This window comes from Crocodylus siamensis, chromosome 2 (genome assembly GCF_052110815.1).
Source record: "Crocodylus siamensis isolate JL-2025a chromosome 2, ASM5211081v1, whole genome shotgun sequence".
Classification (NCBI taxonomy): domain Eukaryota; kingdom Metazoa; phylum Chordata; order Crocodylia; family Crocodylidae; genus Crocodylus; species Crocodylus siamensis.
Genome location: NC_143396.1, coordinates 268,752,971 through 268,773,200, shown reverse-complemented (window position 1 = coordinate 268,773,200; position 20,230 = coordinate 268,752,971).

Genomic DNA, 20,230 nt, shown 5'->3' with positions numbered 1-20,230 from the left:
AAGCCTCTCTTCAAACCCTGCTATCCCGCCTGAAGCAAGAAGGTTGCATCACAGCTGTTTCTGAAAGTATCTACTTATCGGCTGGATGGGGCATAGCCAAGCCCAGACGCCCAGATGAAGCCCGGCTCGTCGTTGACTACCACATGGCGAACAAACATTGTGCATCCATCATCCAGCCAAATATTTCAGACCTTCCTCAACAACTGTGCAGCATAGCCGAGTATCAAAGTCAGCCTTGGGTAGGAGTAACCATCGACACGGAAGATACGTTCTTCATCAAAGATGTCAACGGCTCTTCAGAACCTCCGCACCTTTTAGCACATCACAATTGGTTATCTAGGCGCGCTGAGCAAAAAGTTACGTGAATTGTGTAATATCTCTTGATACTGCTGTTTGTTGTTTTCTTTTACAGGTACACACCATGAGGTTCGTCATAATCCTCATCTTATGCTGTACCGTATACTTCGCCTCGGACATAATTCAACAGAACTCATTTTTGACGCTGTTAGCTGTTTCCACTACCAAATACCACAACTTTGAAGACGCCAGAAACGCAACAGTAGACTACCGACTCTGTTTTCCAAGACTCATGGCAACAACAGACACCAGCATCGTCACTCATCTTAGTCGACCACAGTCTAATATTTTTATATCTCGCTATCTTAACCTCTTGCATTGTAACCTCCCTTCAGCAGATGTTTTAAAATTACCTTTCACTATCAACACTATTGTGTATATACCTATATCTAAATAGCCACATATTTATATGAAAAGTTGAAGGTTTTGTTACATGTATGATGGAATAGAGTAAAGTCTGAATTGTTTATCTATATAACTATGACCGTGTGGCCGGCAAGCCGACTGCATACTTAGCATGTAAGACACAACGTGAAATGCAGCAAAGGTATCTGTCACGGTGTGATGTGCTGGTTAATTTGATTTGGTTTGGTAGTAAGTTACTTATGTTTTCTTAGTCATGTTATATACCTTTTTTCCTTGCCTTTTTCTTGTAATCAAGAAATGAATAATCACACTTTTTGCTTTTGTATACACACACTTGCCAATTGTTTATGAGCTTGATGAGAAAGATAACCAATTCTAAATAATGTCACCAAAAGTTGCCATCAGCAAGGGGGCATGTCAAAGATCAAAGTCTTTGCTTTCAGATGCTGATGGCAAAAGGTCAGATGGCAAAAGGTCAGAAGCTAACACAACAAACTCTGTAATTGTAATGTATCTCTCTGTATTAACAGTGCTGCATATACACACCCCTGTCTGTGCCTCATTTTAAATCACTTGAGTTCCCACACAAGAGAAAGACACTAACATTGAACAAATTGCAGCTTGGTACCGTGACGTCAAAAAAAGATATCGGTACCCATGGTGACCAGATAAAAATGAAACTACTTTAGTGAAGTTGTAAAATTAAATAATATACTATGCGCGCCATCCTGTGACCAAACAGGACCAGTACCACCCAAGTAAAAATAACCCCCCTTTTTCTGAAACCTGAGCAAACAAAGAAAGCACAAGTGCCAACTCATTAATTATTCATGCCTGGCGTACAGTAATTGGTCACCTTTGGCAAGTATAACTTTGAAAGAACTTCCGCCCAAAGCAGAGAACTGTGTATACACTCAAGAAGAACAGATCATGAACAAATATTATCTCTCCGCCTACGTATCTTTCTGGCGTATCTTCGTCTTGCCGGCCCATCTATCTCTCTATCTTTGTCGTTATCTTTCTTATCAAGAGCCCTCGGTAATATGCAGACTGCAACAGCTTGTGTGAATCGCTCGGAAGCAACTCTCTTACCCACCCTGTAAATGCTGGGTAACATGATATCTGCATGCTGTAACTGAATAAATCAACTCCTCTGCCTACACTGCATCACATCAGTAGCATAAGTAAAATAAACTTTTTGTGTAACCAATACACTGTGTTTAAATCCTCTGACTCCTGCTCACCGTTATCACCCACCTGTCGGGTTATAAATCCCCCTCCTCCTCGCGCCAAGCCGGTCGTGCTGACCCAGGCTCGCAGGTCAAGAGTGCACCGGCATTAGGGGCGCGACACATGGAACTCATAGGAATTGATAATATATTCAAGCTACCTGCTGAGCTCCTTTTGAGAGTATTTATTTGCACTTAGCCTCTTCATTTTTCCCCATACATCCCTAAACCAGCAGTATGCTGATAGATGCCTGTACTCGGCATAGCTGAATACTACTCTTGTGACGTATTAAGCTTCTATTTCAGGAGTGAGAGAACAGCCTAAGGAGAATGAATTTGAAATACCTCAATGAATTGCACGTATCAGAAGAATGTAATAACTAATTTGCTAGGTTTTGCAAGACAACAGGTACATAAATGACCATGTTTTAAGGTAGTGCCATTCTATCTGTACTGTCATACCAAAGACAAGCATTCATAGGAGACGTATCAGCACAGGACCTGCCAATCCAATGTTTAACTGAACATATGGTACAATGCACAAAGGACTCACTAGCTATAACATACTTGAGCACAAAGAACTATCCTGAGAGTCATCAGGATGCCTCATTTGCTCAGCTATGACACAGGATAGTAGTGATCTTCAAAGAAGTGATGCTACCCTAGCTTTTACTAATATTTCTAACATGCTAAAATCTGCATTTGGAAGATGTTAGACAAGTAGAAAACATTATTATTAAATTTATAGACATGTAATGCATTTTATCCTATCTTCAGTGAGGACTGAAGATATCAATGCTATAAAATGTAAAGACACATTGGGGAAAAATACAAATTGTGAAGACAAAAAATAATTCCCAAAAAGCATTTGTTATTGATGACATCACAAGCTCCCATGCATCAGTAATGTGCCAATGTGACATAAGACTATAAGAACTGTTACACTGCATTAGATGAAAGGGGCCTGCCCAAAACAGCATCCTGCCTGTAACAGTAGCAACTAGCAAAGAAAAGTGTAAGAACTGATTCATCCCAGCCATATCTTCCAGGTACCCCCCAGTGAGTAAGTACCTGTGAAAACACCTCTAGGCACACTATGTCTTTTGACAATAACTCAAACTCAAGTAGCAACCTAGAATTTTGTTGGTGTCATATTCCTGCCACTTTCCATTCCAAGCCACTTGGACCCTTATGGTGGCAGTAGGAACAGGACATGCTACATCAGACATCTCTGCATTATGTCAAATGAAAATATCTATCTTTCCATAGTATTTTAGAAGCAAATAAGCAGTTCTGCTTCCAGCTAGTGGAGAACAGTGATAAACACTTTTACCAGACTGTTTATTAAAATAACATTTTAGAAGTTTGATACTGCTACACTTCATTCCAAACACAGCACTATATTGAATGGACACTGATGTCAGTAAGTTACTAAACCACTAATATTATTCACATTTTTATTATCATTCTCCTTATTTACAAAAAAAGAAGACAAACAAACTTGAGGTGTTTCCTGGAGCCTGTTAGTAGATAAACAGTAAAGTAATGATTTCTAAAAACGATGAGTGATGAGAGCAAACTCCACTGACAGGTATATAATTGAACATAATTACTCAACAGAAAACATCCGGAATCTGCTTTTCAGATTCCAATATTCAAAAGCTATCAATTAAATTTTCTTTCAGTTAAAAAAATGACTTGCTTTTGTCCACAACTATTAAACAGCAAATTATCTAGATGAATATTTGCTCGGTCCTAATTAGCAGGTAATTTAATTATAAATCACATACAACACTTGGTCCATTTTAATAAAAGCCTACACTGTTTTACAGGCGCTGAGTGAAAAAATACTCAAATATCTAACCTGGCTTACAACCCTGATGCTTTTAATAGTGTTTTCAATGCATCCTAAAGTCATTTAAAACTGTGAATGATATTACAGATTTTGGTTTCCTAGAAAGATTCACAAATCTTTGGGGCCAATCTGAGCCAGATTCTCATCTGGCATTGAAATCCTGCCACAGTCATTGTATTCAAGCAAAGCCAGCTGAAAGCAATCCATTTCAAGTGAGTCTAGTTATCTGTGTGTCTGTTGATGAGGTACTTATATGGTCCTCATCAACAGAGTGTTTGAATGCTTTTTACTTCTAATTAATCCCCCTCTGCTAACTCACCTTTTTCACATCTGTTTGATACGTAAGGGGCAGGGACATTGGGCTCAACTGTCAAATCTAATACAATCATTCAATTCACAGCAACAGGTGTGGAATCCTTCACTCTCCGATTTCAAGGGAGCTACACACATTTATACCAATTGAGAATCTGACCTTGAGTGTTTAAATGCTAGATTTGCCCTATCACAAATCACCACAGAAGGTGCACAGCAATGGAGAATCTGGTCTCCTATCTTTTGTTTAGATGCACACTCTGATCCTGTATAAATAAAGCACATAATTATACTAAGGAGGCATAGCCTTAATGTGTGAATCCACCATGACTCAAAAACACGTACCCTTAGAAATAGGGGAATTGCTAATTGGTTGTTGTCATCAAAATAAAGCACTGCTTTTGATTAATTAATAGTGGGAAACTTATGAAAGCATCCCAGGTCCTAAATGTTAATAAGGGAAAATAACTAACTATGTATAAAATGACACCTAGGAAAAGGGGCATTAAGGCTTTTATGAATGGCTTCCTTCATGCATTTCAGAAAATGCTCACTTGATCAACGACTGCAGTGAATATACTTTCAGAGCATGTTTCAGCCCCATTTCACATACGGTCATTTTTTTATTTGCCAATTCAAGTAGAAGAATGGGAATAAACAATATGAGCATTCTGCATTTCAATAATAAATATGTTCTAATTTTAATTAGCAAGAATGTAAATTGAGTTAATATAAAATCTGATAAGCCTCCTATAGCACAATACATAGGGGCTGTCAAGGCCTTCAGAGTCAAGCTTTCATTCAAGGCAATGCACAGAGCAATACACCAATTTTTATTTTCTGCCCCCCACCCCTCCCCAGCTTTTCAGGCATCTCAGCAGTGGATCTACTTTGCACCTCTCTCTCTCCTCAATCATATAGCTGTAGGTGTGTCTACATGTTCATTAATGCACTTTAGGTAATGTACGTTAAATCTAGTACCTCTGGACACCTATACACAAGTGTGGAGGCTGCTCTGATGCACTGGAATTCCAGCACATAGGAGCAGACTCAGTAAATTGAATCTCCTGGAGTGTGGTAGTTAATGTGCTCCAGCAGCCTCCTTTGTCTTGTGTATCTGCATTTCCTCACTTAAAAATGGCGGCAGGGGTGCTTGACTAAAGCTTGTTTGATGAGCTTTAATGCAAGCACCCCACAGCCATTTTTAAGCATGGGGCTGCTGGTATGAGATGTGGTGGTGCTTTAATTTGAGTGGCTCTTGGAGCTGTTCTAATGAAAGCATGCCCCCCTCCCCACCCCCCAGAGCTTGTGTGCCTTCCATTGTAAGGTACTAGAAAAAATGCACATTATCCAATTTAATGCATATTAGCTAAAGAGCACAGTTTTTGTGACGCTTTAATGTGCATTAAAACAGGCTAATGCATATTAAAGTACATGTACAGACTTTCCCCCCTGCTCTCTGCCTCCACCTATATGTTGCAGCAATCCCTATAAGGGCAGTTAGTGGATTTCAAGCTATAAGCTTCTGAAGCTGTCTTCTTCCTAAAGTCTGGCTGACAGTTAAAAATGTAATGCAAGGCTGTGCATCATCGAAGTAGGAATTAAAGGATCTCTAAGACCTATTGTGATACACTGTGAAGTGGTGACTGTTACCCTGGTTGGATTATCGGATATGGAGTTTTCTTGCAATAATATTTGGGTATATCTATCCAGCAACAATAAACTAACATTAACCCAGTATTTAGTGCATCTTTCTTCTGAGCACTTAAAAGTATTTCTCAAAATGTTATTCAAACATATTTTGATTTGTGACAAACTGATTCATCACAAGAGGTTAAATGACCTCTCTGAAGTTGCATAGTAAGTGAATAACAGAACTGCAAACAAAACGCATGGTTCAAATGCCCAGGTTCAATCATCAGCCACTCAACAATATTGACTGCTTTCATCCAACAGAATGCAACCTAAATTAGTAGAACCAGAATGCAATTTACATCTGAATTCCCTGCTCTTACCTGTGCCCTAAAGTCTATATTTTTACTCAAGGGAAAATTTCTGCTTAATCAAATTAGAAAAAACCTGGGGTCATACCCTTAGTGTGTGTAAATTGGTATAGCTCCATTAAATCAGAGCTCGATGTACTTCAGGAAATGCTTTTTAGGAACAAACATATTTTCTCACATACAACATGCCCTGAAATAAAACAGGTGCCTTTTCTGTAAAAGGCAGAATGAAGAATAAATAATGAACTTTCCTTGAAAATACTGGTAAGGTAGCAATGGAGTAATGAGTAGCAGCCTCTGCAGAATGCTGGGGGAAAGATAAAGTGTCCATAGCCAGCAGCTAGAGAGCCCCATGTGAAGCACTACAGCATTACTTTTGCTTTTTCTCAGCAGAAGCAGAAACCACTATCATTGTTTTTTCTTGCTTATAATGTGCACCCCAATTTCCAGCAGCTGAATATTGGGAAAAAGGTGTGTGTTGCATGTGAGTAAAATGGTATTTTATCTAACCAATTTCCTGCCATTGCAAGGGCTCAGACACTGATGGCACACTTGGTCTTGCCTGATCTCTTCCTGTGGCACACTAGTTTCATAGTTTCATAGTAGCTAGAGTCGGAAGGGACCTAGGTAGATCATCTAGTCCGACCCCCTGCCTTAGCAGGAAAGAGCACCGGGGTCAGATGACCCCGGCAAGGTGCTCATCTAACTTCCTTTTAAAAATCCCCAGGCTCGGAGCCTGCACCACTTCCCCTGGAAGCTGGTTCCAGGCCCTAGCCACCCTGACTGTGAAGTAGCGCCTCCTAATATCTAATCTAAACTTACCCTCCGCCAGTTTGTGACCGTTATTCCTGGTCACTCCTGGCAGCGCACGGGGGAACAGGGACTCCCCCAATACCTGCTGATCCCCCCTGACCAGTTTGTAGCAGGCCACAAGGTCCCCCCTTAGCCTTCTCTTGTGGAGGCTAAACAGGTTCAGGTCCCGTAGCCTCTCCTCATAAGGCCTGCCCTGCTGACCCCTGATCATACGAGTGGCCCTCCTCTGAACTCTTTCCATATTGTCCACGTCCCTCTTGAAGTGTGGCGCCCAGAACTGGACGCAGTACTCCAGCTGCGGCCTGACCAGTGCCGCATAGAGGGGGAGGATCACCTCCCTGGACCTGCTCGAGATGCATCTGTGGATGCATGATAGGGTACGATTGGCCTTCTTGACTGCCTCCCCACACTGCCGGCCCATGTTCATCGTGGAGTCAATGACGACTCCAAGATCCTTTTCCGTCTCCGTGCTGGCAAGAGGAGAGTTCCCCAACCTGTAAGTGTGGTGCCGGTTCTTCCTCCCCATGTGCAACACCTTGCACTTATCAGTGTTAAACCCCATCCTATTCTCATCCGCCCACCGTTGCAACCTGTCAAGGTCAGCTTGTAGCTTGTAGTGTTTGAGACTTTCTCTGTGTGGTCATAGAATCATAGAAAAAGAAGGTTGGAAGGGACCTCTGGAGGTCATCTAGTCCAACCCACTAGTCCTAAGGGTTGAATTTGTTATAAATCATTGGTAGGTATATCATGATTTGGGGTGTGCCTGAGATGCTAGAGCAGATATCCTTGTGGACCCTCTGGACTTGCTGTGTCTTAAATGGTAGCCAAATGAGTGATGTGGGGTCAGTCTGTGAGCCAGAATCCATCCAAAGTCTGCATGTGGGGTCATTTACCAGAACCAGCCAGCACATGCTGGCCTGACCCTATGTGCTGGATTTGGCTATGGAGCAACCCTGCATGACAGTGCGATCTGATACATAAAGGCACATTATCTGAATTGTGGAGCTCCCCATGAATCCATAAATTTGGCAGCAAGAGAGCAATAATTAATGCTACCGCCACTTCCCCACACCAAATTTGGGGATACCTAGGGGCCAGAGGTTGAGGATCATTGACCTATGTTATGCCTTCCAAAACTATGTGCAATCAATGGCACAAAGCCAAACTATACCAGCAGATGTGGCCCACAGTCTTTACAGAGAAGTGATTTGGGATGGTGGGTGGGGGTCTTTTTAATTTAAAATGTCAGGTCTATAATAGCACTAAGATCCTTTGTAGGGATCCTTCATTTATTAGTCTGTTGATTAAGTCTCCTTGACTGCATCTTGGGCTCTTTAGCATCACAGGCAGACCTTATCTGACTGATAAAAAACTGATAGATTGCTCTTTTTGCTTAACTAACCCATTTTTATTCATATGTTAAATACTCTCTCAGTGATCATTTATCTAGCATACAGTGGAACCATTATTTATATTATCAGAGTATACTCTTCCATTAGTACATTACCATATTGTAGATTCTGGAGTGGTATGTCAGATAACCTTCAGGTCACAGCATAAACTTAACCATCTCTAGTGAGCATTCATAAAGCATTTACATAGATGTGCAGCTAGAATGCCTCAGTCTCACAGCTTCCATCCAACTGCAATCTTGTTGAAATAATGATAGCACCAATATTTCATCTTAATGTAAATTATACGGAAAACACAGCTGTGATACATGACACGAGACAAACAAGAGAACCGATAATGAAACTGAGCTACAGGAACTTGAATTTCTATTGGATGTACATTATCAGCTTCCCTGTGAGGTGAGAAAGGTATTATTAGTCCTATTCTATAGACTGAATAACTGATGCAGAGAGGTTATGTATCTCCCCCAAGATTGTACGGAGAAGGAGAGGCAATGGGACTTTTAAGTAGGACTTGGTGGATCCTGTGTTCATACAACACTTTTTTCTCTACTTAGTAACAAATATTAATTAAAGCTTCTCTGCTATTTGGATGATCACAGAACTTTGCCTATTCTGTTTTAAAGTCTTAGTTATTATATGCAATTGCGATGACAAACAAAAAGCACTCATCTTTTCTACATAGATCCTCATTATTAATTCCAATCAACTAAACTTAAATTTAACCAGTTTCCCTCCAGAGCAGAACACTAGTAACTGAGGATCTACCAATGGGCTATAAACTAGAGAGTAAACAGATAATAGAAAATCAGAAAAATTTAGAGAATGGAATTTATTCTGGTACAGGTATCTGTCTCAGAAACAAAGCCCCAAACCTTTATTCTTCACAAGAAATACAAATGAAGAAGTAGTTCTATTCATTTAGGTTATTTTAGCCTTTTTCTGTAAGCATTTCTTTAAACTAATAACAAATAAAAAATGATCAGGAGTAACACTACAGATTTGTACACTCTGTACATGGAGAAAGCAAGGATTTGAGCCAGATCTTAGGGTCTTATATTACAGGTTTATTTATTTATTGGATCAATGTTAGAATGGCAGGAGGTCTCAAGTGGGACTCAAAAGAGGTTGTTTTGGGTCTGCTGGTAACAATTAATTTAACAAACAGATGCTGGAATGGATAGCTCCCTGATCAAGTTTGCGAAGAACACATACTTTTAGAGGGCTTTGCTAAAGTTTGGAAGAAAGATTAGGGTTAGAAGTCAAAAGGATCCTGATAGATTGGACAGCCAGGGATAGGACAACAGAATGCAAGTGAGCAAAGGTGAATTTAAAGTACTCCACCAGGGAGAAAAACCTAATGCACTCCTACTGAATGTGATGTGTCAGGCTGGGAAATGTCATTACTAAGGAGGTACTAGGGTTGTGATGCATCACAGATTACACATGACCCAGCAATATGATACAGTCACAAAAGAGCAAATGTAATCTGAGGTTATATATTAACAGGAGTATACATAAAACCCATATACTTTGTACTGTTAGGGGTTGCAAACTGGCAGGGGATATATGCAGCTGTGACAAATAGCTACAGGGGACTACTGAGGTGCTCTGGCTGTTTGCAGTGACATTTATTTCAAAGGGAACTGCATTTCTAATCAGCAGCACAGGACTACTGAGCTCTTCAGAGAAGCTAAGGGTGAAGTCACACATTGCATTTAGCCCATACTAAGTCTGCAGAATGTTAAGTGGTGTTAAAGTCGAACGTGCCATGAGCAGTTGCACATTAAGGGTTAATACCATTCCTTCCCTGCACAGCTCTGACTTGCCACTGGAGGCCTGGCAAGAGGGGTGGCAAAGGGGCTGGACTGGAATACAATCTGTGTGAGGAAAGGTTACAAGAACTAGGTATGCTGTGTTTCACAAAACAAAGATCAAAGTGGGGAGAGATGCAGGAATGAAGAGCTTGCAGATCAAGTTTGCAGATAACATAAAACAAGATAGCAGTTTTCAGCTATCTGAAAGGCTGCCATAAAGGAGAGAGAAAACAACTGTTTTCTTTTGCCACAGAGGTCAGGATGTGAAGCAAACTGCAGCAGAAAGATTTAGGGTCAATATCAAAAAGAACTTACTTACTGTCAGAACAGCAGGACAAAGGAACCAGTTTTCATAGGGAAGTTATAGCATTGCTTTCATTGGAGGTTTTGAGGAAGAGGCTGGATATGCATTTGTCTGGGCTGGTTTAGCAATCACACATCCTGGATTTGTACAGGAGCTTAGTCGGGATAACTCTGGAAGTCCCTTCCGACCCTGTGCTTCTATGATTGTTCCTGCCACATTAAGTGTCCTATGGCGTTTTGTCACATAACAATGCTCTAATGACATGGATCATTATAATGCTTCACTACTTTTGTATGGTCTTTAGTGCACAATTGGTTCCATATAATTAAATAAAGTAAATGGGATCTTGGTAAGACATGTGCTTGCTAAGAAGTGTGCACACTTGAGGGCTTGCAAGTGAGCAAAGTGGGAATTAGAAAACATTTATTATAATAGCAACAAACGTTGATAGAATAAAGGCATTTACTGAAAAGCCCCATGGGCCAATTCCAAAAGTTTATGATGATGATCTGGTAAATTTATTCTTTCCTTTTTAAGGTTTTTTTTTTATGAATGCTAAATCAGAACCCTGTATCCACTGAAGTGTGCGAAAATCTGTGTATAAAACTATAATACCTATACTTGTGGGTGTGTAGGGTTGGGGGTGTGCGCACGCATACACATGTACGTGCGTCTGTGTGTGCATGTGTACATGCATACACACATATATGTATGCATATGAATGTATATATGTATGGGTATATGTATGTGTATATATATATATAACACAACTTTCAGAATCTTGGAGTGAGATAGACGTGACTACATTAATAAATTATCTCTTCTTAATGATCACTAAAATTCCATTTTTTAAACATAATGCATTTGTCCACATGTTCAGTAAATTTGACATCATGTCAGGAAATAGTTGGCACAGCCTTTGGCTGTACTAGAAAGGTAGATCAAGTGATCAATGAGGAAAAAGGCTATTCAATATCAAGAGTGACCTATGCATATACCCTCTCGGTCTTAAAAGTTAAAACCAAGCCCAATCTCACTGGCAAATCTGTATTATAATTATAGGAAAAGTGTATGGCACTTACATGGAAATGACTCTAATATTAATCAGCCACAATCTAAGCAGGTAGAGTCACCTTTAAAAAACATACACAAGTACTAAATGACTGTAAAACCAGCATCACTGCGCAGTAGCATCCCCACAGCTTTTTGGTGATACTAATGCTACTGCACAGTAATAACAAGCTACTGTGCATTAGAATCACATCATGCTTCATGCTGTGTGATGCTACAGCTCAGTAGTAACAAGCTACTGTGCAGTAGTAATGAGCTACTGCTGGGTCAGCGTCTTGTGCAGATTTCATAGATTTCATAGACATTAGGGCTGGAAGGGACCTCGGGAGATCATCGAGTCCAGCCCCCTGCCCAAAGGGCAGGAAGTCAGCTGGGGTCATAGGATCCCAGCAAGATAAGCATCCAATTTACTCTTCAAGGTGTTCAGTGTAGGCGCTTGAACCACCTCCACTGGCAGACTGTTCCAGACCTTGAGGGCTCGGACAGTAAAGAAATTCTTCCTTATGTCCAGCCTGAAACGGTCTTGCAGGAGTTTGTGACCGTTCGACCTCGTCATCCCATGGGGCGCTCTGGTGAACAGAGGTTCCCCCAGATCCTGGTGGTCACCCCTGATAAACTTCTGGGTGGCCATCAGATCACCCCTGAGCCTGCGCTTTTCCAGGCTAAAGAGTCCCATGGCTCTCAGCCTGTCATCGTAAGATCTGTTTTCCTGATCTCTGATCATGCGCGTGGCTCTCCTCTGGACTCTCTCAAGCTTCTCCACATCCTTTTTGAATTGTGGAGCCCAAAACTGGACGCAGTACTCCAGCTGCGGCCTCACTAAGGCTGAGTACAAGGGGAGAATGACGTCCCAGGATTTGCTCGAGAAGCATCTATGGATGCACACCAGCATTTTGGTCGCTTTACTAGCCGCAGCATCGCATTGGAGGCTCATGTTCATCTTGTGGTCAATGATGACCCCCAAGTCTTTTTCTTCTGTAGTGCTAACCAACGTAGCACTGCCGAGCCTATAAGGGTGCTGCAGGTTTTTCCTCCCAAGGTGGAAGAACCTTGCATTTTTCGGTGTTAAACACCATCAGGTTCTTGTCTGCCCATTTGCTGAGCTTGTCCAGGTCAGCCTGGATCATCTGCCTATCTTCTGGCGTGGATGCTTTGCCCCAAAGTTTGGTGTCATCTGCAAACTTGGGCAGTCCACTCCTGACTCCAATGTCCACATCGTTAATGAAGATGTTGAACAGTCTGGGTCCCAGGACAGAGCCTTGAGGGACCCCACTGGTCACAGGGCACCACGATGAGTAACTGCCATCAGTCACAACCCTCTGGGTCCGACCATGAAGCCAATTTCCCAGCCAGCAGATCGTGGTGGAGCCAAAGCCACAACCGGCCAGTTTGGCCAAGAGGTGATCATGGGATACCAGATCAAAAGCTTTTTTGAAGTCAAGATATATGACATCAACCTCTTCTCCCTTGTCAAGCTGATAGGTCACCTGGTCATAGAAGGAAATGAGATTGGTCAAACAAGACCTACCCGCAACAAACCCATGCTGGCTGTCCCTTAGAATGTTAGCCTGGGCCAGTCCATCAAGGATGGCCTCCTTAATAAACTTTTCTAAGATCTTCCCCAGGATAGAAGTCAGGCTAATGGGCCTGTAGTTAGCCAGATACACTCTCCTCCCTTTTTTGAAGATCGGCACCACATTGGCCTTCTTCCAGTCTTCGGGCACTACACCAGAGCGCCAGGAGTTTTCAAAGATCCGTGCCAGGGGCTGGGCTATGACGCTCGCCAGCTCCTTGAGTACCCTGGGGTGCAGGTTGTCAGGGCCAGCTGACTTGAAGGTATCCAGCTTCTCAAGGTGTTCCTTCACGAGGTCAGCATTGATGGAGGGTAGGGGATCCCCCTCACCCAGATTTCCCTGTCCCATAGCAGGCATGGGCATCCCGTGTGACTGATGAAAGACTGACGCAAAGTACCTATTTAATAGGTTGGCTTTTTCCTGGGCGTCAGTTGCCAGTTGCCCCATCTGGTTTAGCAGGGGTCCAACATTGCCCTTGCTTTTCCTCCGGCTCCCCACATATCTGAAAAAGGACTTTTTGTTCTCCTTGATGCCTGAAGCTAGTTGGAGTTCAGTTGCAGCCTTGGCTTTCCTGGTTTGCTCCCTGCAGGACTGGACCAGCGCGGAGTAATCCTCCTTGGAGGTGAATCCCATCCTCCATCCTTTGTAGGCTTTCCTTTTTAGCCACAGTAGGTCTGCTAGGTCCCTGGAGAGCCAGGGGGGCTGCTGTGCCTTCTTGCTGCCTTTCCTCCATGTTGGAATAGATTTAGCTTGTGCACTGAGGATCGCTTCCTTGAGAAGCAACCACTCTTCTTGAACTCCCAACTCCCTGGGGTCATGGTCCCTGAGGGCTTGACTGACTAGCCTCTTGAGCTTGTCAAAGTCGGCTTTTCTGAAGTCAAGGACTTCTGTGTTGCTGACTGACTTGCCAGCTTTACGGCGGATGGTGAAGGTGATCAGCTCGTGGTCGCTGTCACCCAACTTCCCATCAATCACTAGGTCGCTGATTAGGTCGTCCCCCGTAGCCAGACAGTGGCAGATGCAGACAGTGAAATTAAATCTCAGTTTTTACGCTGCCAAGTTATTGTTGTAGTTTGCAAATCAGAAGGATGCCACAACATCTCTCTCTCTCTCTCTGGAAGTTGAGACACAACTTCAGCAGTGGTGCTGGCACCTGCCCGGCCTCTCCTACCACAGGTGGGTCCTGGTCATCAGCAATCTAACAGCTGCTATTCTATGGCACAGATGTACTATCCTGGACCTGCCAATGACCATCCTTAAAAGGCTCCAGAACCTCTTTGTCGACTTCTTCTGGAATAAGCATGACTGGCACCAGCAAGAGAAGTCAAGGCTTAATTGGCCTGGTGAGCAACTCTTCAGTGCCAGCTCTTTGCTGAGGAACTCCTCCCTTGACAACAGCTGGCCTTTGCCTTCTTGTGTCAGGTGGGGGACATCAACCTTGATCAGGAACTGTTCCTGTTGGAATCCAATCACGTTGGGTGGGCTGCCCATCTGCCCTTCTACTGTAGCACCGCAGCCCTGCCCAGGCCTAGCAGACCTAGCTTCGACAGACCCCAGGACAGGCATCTATGATTTCCTGAGCTGTTGCAGGAGCCTATGGTCTATAACTTGGCCTTGCAACAGGGAGCACTGAGTCTTGGCTCTGGCAGCGTCACTGCTTCCTTGGCCCAATCCCACACCATCCAGCTGCACACCTCTCTGACTCAGCTCAGTCTTCCTGGTTCTCAGCCAGAGCCCTGGCCAACCAGCTGGGCCGGCACTCTGTCCCTTTTACTTCAGCCAAGAGGCATGCCCTCTCCATAGATGCTTTTGCCACCCTAGAAGACCATCTCTTCACGTGACAAACCTTCCCTATACAGTTCCCTCTTTATCACTGCCTATTTCTCTGGCTATGGGCATTGATAAGAGTGGTGGGCCTGGCATTCTGCTGCCCTCCCCCTACTCATAGAGAACAGTGCTGAGATCTGCTTTGCAATCGTGTCTGGGAAGGCAGCTCACCATCCACCCTGCCATGACTTGGAGGTGGCACCTGGACTGACACCCTGTAAAAGCTGTCCATCACCAAGAGAACTGATAACCTTCAGTGGCAGCTGCTACGTATGGCTATAGTTATGGGCATGTTTGTCCACCACTTACACCAAGTGCCACTGTTGACCTGCCCTTTCTGTGAGGAGGAGGTAAAGGAGACTCTTCCACACCTTCCTGGACTGCCCCCAGCTGCAGCTGCTCGTTGCTGCCCTGAGCACCCTTTTTGGTGCACTGGAATTGGACTTATCCAAGACTGTGTACCTCTTCTGTATCCCATACCTAGCAGCCAAAGGGAACATGATCTGCCTGGCCAGACCAAGATAGTGACTTTGAAAAGCCTCATAAATTGGCTCAGAGGGGCTAGCTCCAATGACGTCCTCCAGCTCATCAGCTTCTCAGTGTAAGCACATAATACATTTGTGTTTGGACACTTCAGCTTGCAACAAAACAGGGACCAATCTGCATCATGCTGGGCTGCTGAGGGAGCACCCTGCAAGGTGGAAGACAGAGTTGGTCCTACATGTCTACCCTATCAGGGGCATGGGGAAAGCAGTTTCAGTGTCCAGTGACATTGTAAAAAACTTGTCAGGGACAAGTGATACTCTTGACTCCTGAGAACGCCACGTACCATATTTACTCAAATCCAAAATGAAATTTATTTTCCCCACAACTAGCATGGGGGAAAAAGGCCCTCATCTTATAATTGCATACAAGGAAATCTCACTAATAACATTATCTGTCATTAAGCTGCCGCCAGAAGCAACATGTGTTTAGCAATGGAAACCAAGTACTAAAGTTGATTAAACATAGCCAACACAGTATGACAATAAAACACATGACCCACACTGGGCAAACATGCTGATGGAAACCTACCCACAAGGATTTTTTATTATTATTATTAATGTAGTTCATGTTCCAGGTCAAATCACCCAAATCATATCGACTGAGCAGAACTCAATTGTTCCAAAAACCACATTGATTGAGCAACGGAACTCAATCATTCTAACCACCATGTATGGTGCGACAACCAGCGAGTATCCAGATACTTCAAAATCTATTGGCAGGCATCCTACATGCAGGCCCAAACCCAGGTCTTGGGATTCAGATGCCGCCACTTGATCTTAACCCACAATAGGCCAAGAAACTTGATCTAAGCCAAAAAGCTGACAAACCTGCCACAAGGATAGTTTAATGCAGCCCATCTGAATAAGACATTTGGCAGTGCCCATTAACAGTCCCCCTCACCACTGAGTCTTTTTTAAGTCATGGTATACCACAACACTGCATATCCAGAACCCTTGTGTTGGCCCCTCTCTCTGCCTGGGGCATATGATTAGTATGGCCCTGTCCTCCATGAGGTGAAGCCAGACCAGTTTGCTCTGCACCTCATCTGCATATAAATTTTGGAGCATTCTAGGATTTGTGACAAGAACACCCAATTCTAGGCATAAGTCCGGACTAATTAGCACATGGATCCTCTGTGGGGAGCTACCCAGAGTACATACGTATACCAAGCAGTGCTGAGCAGTGGGTTTACCATGGCTTGAAATGCTGTTGACTCCAGTGGGGCCCAGCTCAGTGAACACGATTGTAAATCTTGAGCCTTTGGCTTTGAATTAATATCACTGCTTCAACCCTGAGGTTTGCAGACTTGGGGTTTGTACATAGGATTTGGGGAGTATCCAAAGCCCTGGACTGATGGGTTTTGAAAGACGAATAATTGTCCAGTAGGCCTGTGTGAGTTGGCAGTGATCCGATCTGACTTCGGATCCAGCCACTTCGGATGCCAAGGATCCGATCTGGAGCTCCAGATCAGGTTTCTGCCTTGATCCGGCTGAAGCTTTGGAGCCACCTCGGAGATCCAGCCATAGGTTATAATGGGGGAATCAATGAAATATCTATAATGTTGTTGTTCTTTGTCTGATTTGAATGAAACTTGCGCAGGTGGTAGCCTCTGCTGAGAGCATGAATCCTGCCAAGTTTCAAGAAGTTCAGTACAGGGATTTGGGAGGAACTGTGCCCCAGATTCTTGAAAGCCAAACTCATGTCTCGGCTGTGTGTTACAACACGGGTGGTCAAAACTGCAGGGCTGGTAGCCCTTACTGAGGCCACAAAGCCTGCCAAGTTTCAAGGAGATCAGTGCAGGGGTTTGAGGGAAACTGCACCTCAAGCTGCGGACAAGCAAAACTCATGCCATGGGTGACACTGCGTGCATTAAGGTGCAGCAGGGTGACAGCTTCAGGGACGGTGGCCCCTGCTGTGATGCCTGCCAGCTGTCAAGGTGATCGGTGCAGGGGGCTTCTGGGGCCCTGCACCCTGAGCTGCTGACGGGCAAAACTCCTGCCAAGACTGTGTCTGTCTTGGGGCAGTTGATTGTCTGTATTGAGTCTTTCCTCTCCTTAGCCTGGTTTTGTAGGTGCTAATTGATGCTCGGTAAGTCATTATGTAGTAGCTAGGTCCTGTGTATCCAGCCGGTCCCTGAGTCCCTGGTCCCTGAGTGAATCATGATTGATTGATTGGTAACTGGTAATATTTATACCCTGAAGCTTCTCCAGATCTGAAGCTCTGTCCGAAACCTGGCACAGCCCTCGTGTCCAGTAATGGAACCGTACAGACTTGGTGACTGAGCTCTGCTCAAGGGGATTTTGGAACTTGACTATTGGGTTCTGCCCAACTGAATCTGGAACTGATTTGATTGTTGAAATAAAAAAAAAAAAAAGGTTGTGCTACATACAAGTAGGTGTCAAAGTAATGTTCAAAAGTGTTTTTATAGAATACCTGTGCTAAAACGTGCAGCAGTTTAAAAAAAAAAAAGTAACATGCATCAATCCAGGAGAAACTAAATGCATGGATACTATATGTAGATTCTCTAGTCATGCTTAATTTCAAGGTCATTGTTTTCAAATTTTCTACTTACTTCCATGCACTCAGGGAGAGCAGGGTCTGACAATAAGGAGAGGGAGAAGGAGATGCCAAGAGAAAAAGCTGGAGGGAAGCAGAGAGCAAAGGGGCTAGTTGACCTCTTAGACTTATTTTCCCTGCTATAGCTGTGGGAGCAGGGAAAATTCAAGGCAAATCTCCAGTAATTAGATTCTATACTTGGATAACAATAACAATGTATACATTTTCCATTTATAGAATCTAATTATTGGGGGGGGTTGTCTTATAATCAAGGTCACCTGTTCAAGAAAATATGGTACATTTGAACTTTCACCACTTGTTTTTAATATTTGTATAATAGTTTTTTAAAGGAAAAAAAATCTCTCTGAAAGAACCACACAAAAGTGTCTTTGAGCCAGGGACCAAGCAAAGTACAGACCATTTTCTTAATTAAATATAAAAACTAACAAAAATAAACAAAGAAGAAAAGCAAACTCAAATGCAGGAGTTAAATCTCAGGAATCAAAAGGAAGAGGAAATCAGTAATTAGCCAAATTAGATGTGCATTGTTAATAGGATTTCAGAGACTATTGTCCTTGAAAGGTCCAAGAGTGGATGTGGATGTGAAAACTACCAGGCAGACTGTTTACACTCCCTCTGTGGTGAGACGGGGAATGCCACTGAAAAGCACACCCCATCCATTCCCAGGAATCAGGCATTGTAGTATGTTTAGTATGTGCCCTAAAACATACCTGGCACAGAGAGTGGCTTTGGGCACATGTTCAAGGTCTCACTGAACTGAACACGGCATTATGTTGGGTTCTCATATATGTGTTCAGTGGGAGAAAATGGGTAGGGAGTTGGTGAGCTGTGCTGCCAGAGATGCAGTGTAACAGGCTGTTACCCTTCAGATCCTGCAAGATCCCTCTAGACTGAGGGATGTGTATGTGTGTGGGTGTGTATACACACCCACACACATATACATACACAAACACATACACACACCATTACTGCATGGTAATGCCAGTTACTACACAGTCATTTAGTACTTGTGCATGCGGTTATTACTTTGTAAAGAGTGCTGACATATGCAGGGCTTGTGTCCATTTATGCTTGGATCTGAATGGGGGCAGGTATCTCTCTTGCAGACCAATGCTTAGAGTGAGACAGCCAACAGACTAGGATTACATCATCCACACTGTTTAATGAGATCTGTCTGGTTTTACAAAAGGCGACTCTCACAAGAAAACACAAACAGCAATTAGGTTCATCAGTAAGAGCCAGAGGATGCTCCCAGATGCTCTTTACCCTTTGTCAGCCTCCAGGGACCAGCAAGAACTGATCAAATCCTTTAGTATTTTTATTACAACCCCCACCCCCAAGTGTGGCTGATACAAAGACATTTGAAACTAGGACATTGTCATATGGACATATAATGCATATATACACTAAAGACAGCTCTGCAGTAGTAAGGGAGGGAGGTTGAGAGAGAGAGATGTGTATGTCCCCTTCTACTGTACCTCACAGTATTAGCTGTATCTAAGGGTGTTGTCAGATGTTACCATTCCCACCTGTTAAATGCTCCCAAGATGGGAATATCCATGAACTAAGGTAGGAAAAGAGAAGCTAAATGACCTCTGAGTCTCTCAAAGCTGTGCCTCTTCAGAAGGCCTGTGTGAAGCAGAAAGTATTCGCTTTGGATTCAGATAAGGTGATTCAGAGGGACAGTGATTCGATTTGGTGATTTGAATCATCGTCCTGATTTGATTCGGTTGAATCCAAAGATATTCGGCCATAGACTATACAGGCAGGGAGCAGCTGGGGGAGCAGCCAGATGAGCCCCAGCTTGAGCCGGCAGCCCTGGGAGAAGCCGCAGCTTGTCCAGCTGCTCCCCCCCACCAGGGCGGGACAGGCAGTGCTGGCAGGCACAGGAGAAGCTGGGGGGAATGATTGGGAAGCTGGGGAATTGGACCAGGAGCTGGGAGGAAGCCCCCGTTTGTTCCCCAAGTCCCTGATGATTCTCCGCAGCTTCTCCCAAGGCTGCCAGCACTGCCAGCCTCACCCCGGTGTAGGGGCAGCTGGGGGAGCAGCCAGATGAGCCACAGCTTCTCCCAGGGCTGCTAGCTTAAGCCAGAGCTTGTCTGGCTGCTCCCCCAGCTGCTCCCATCAGCACTGCCTAGTGCCTGCCTGTACAGTCTATGGCTGAATC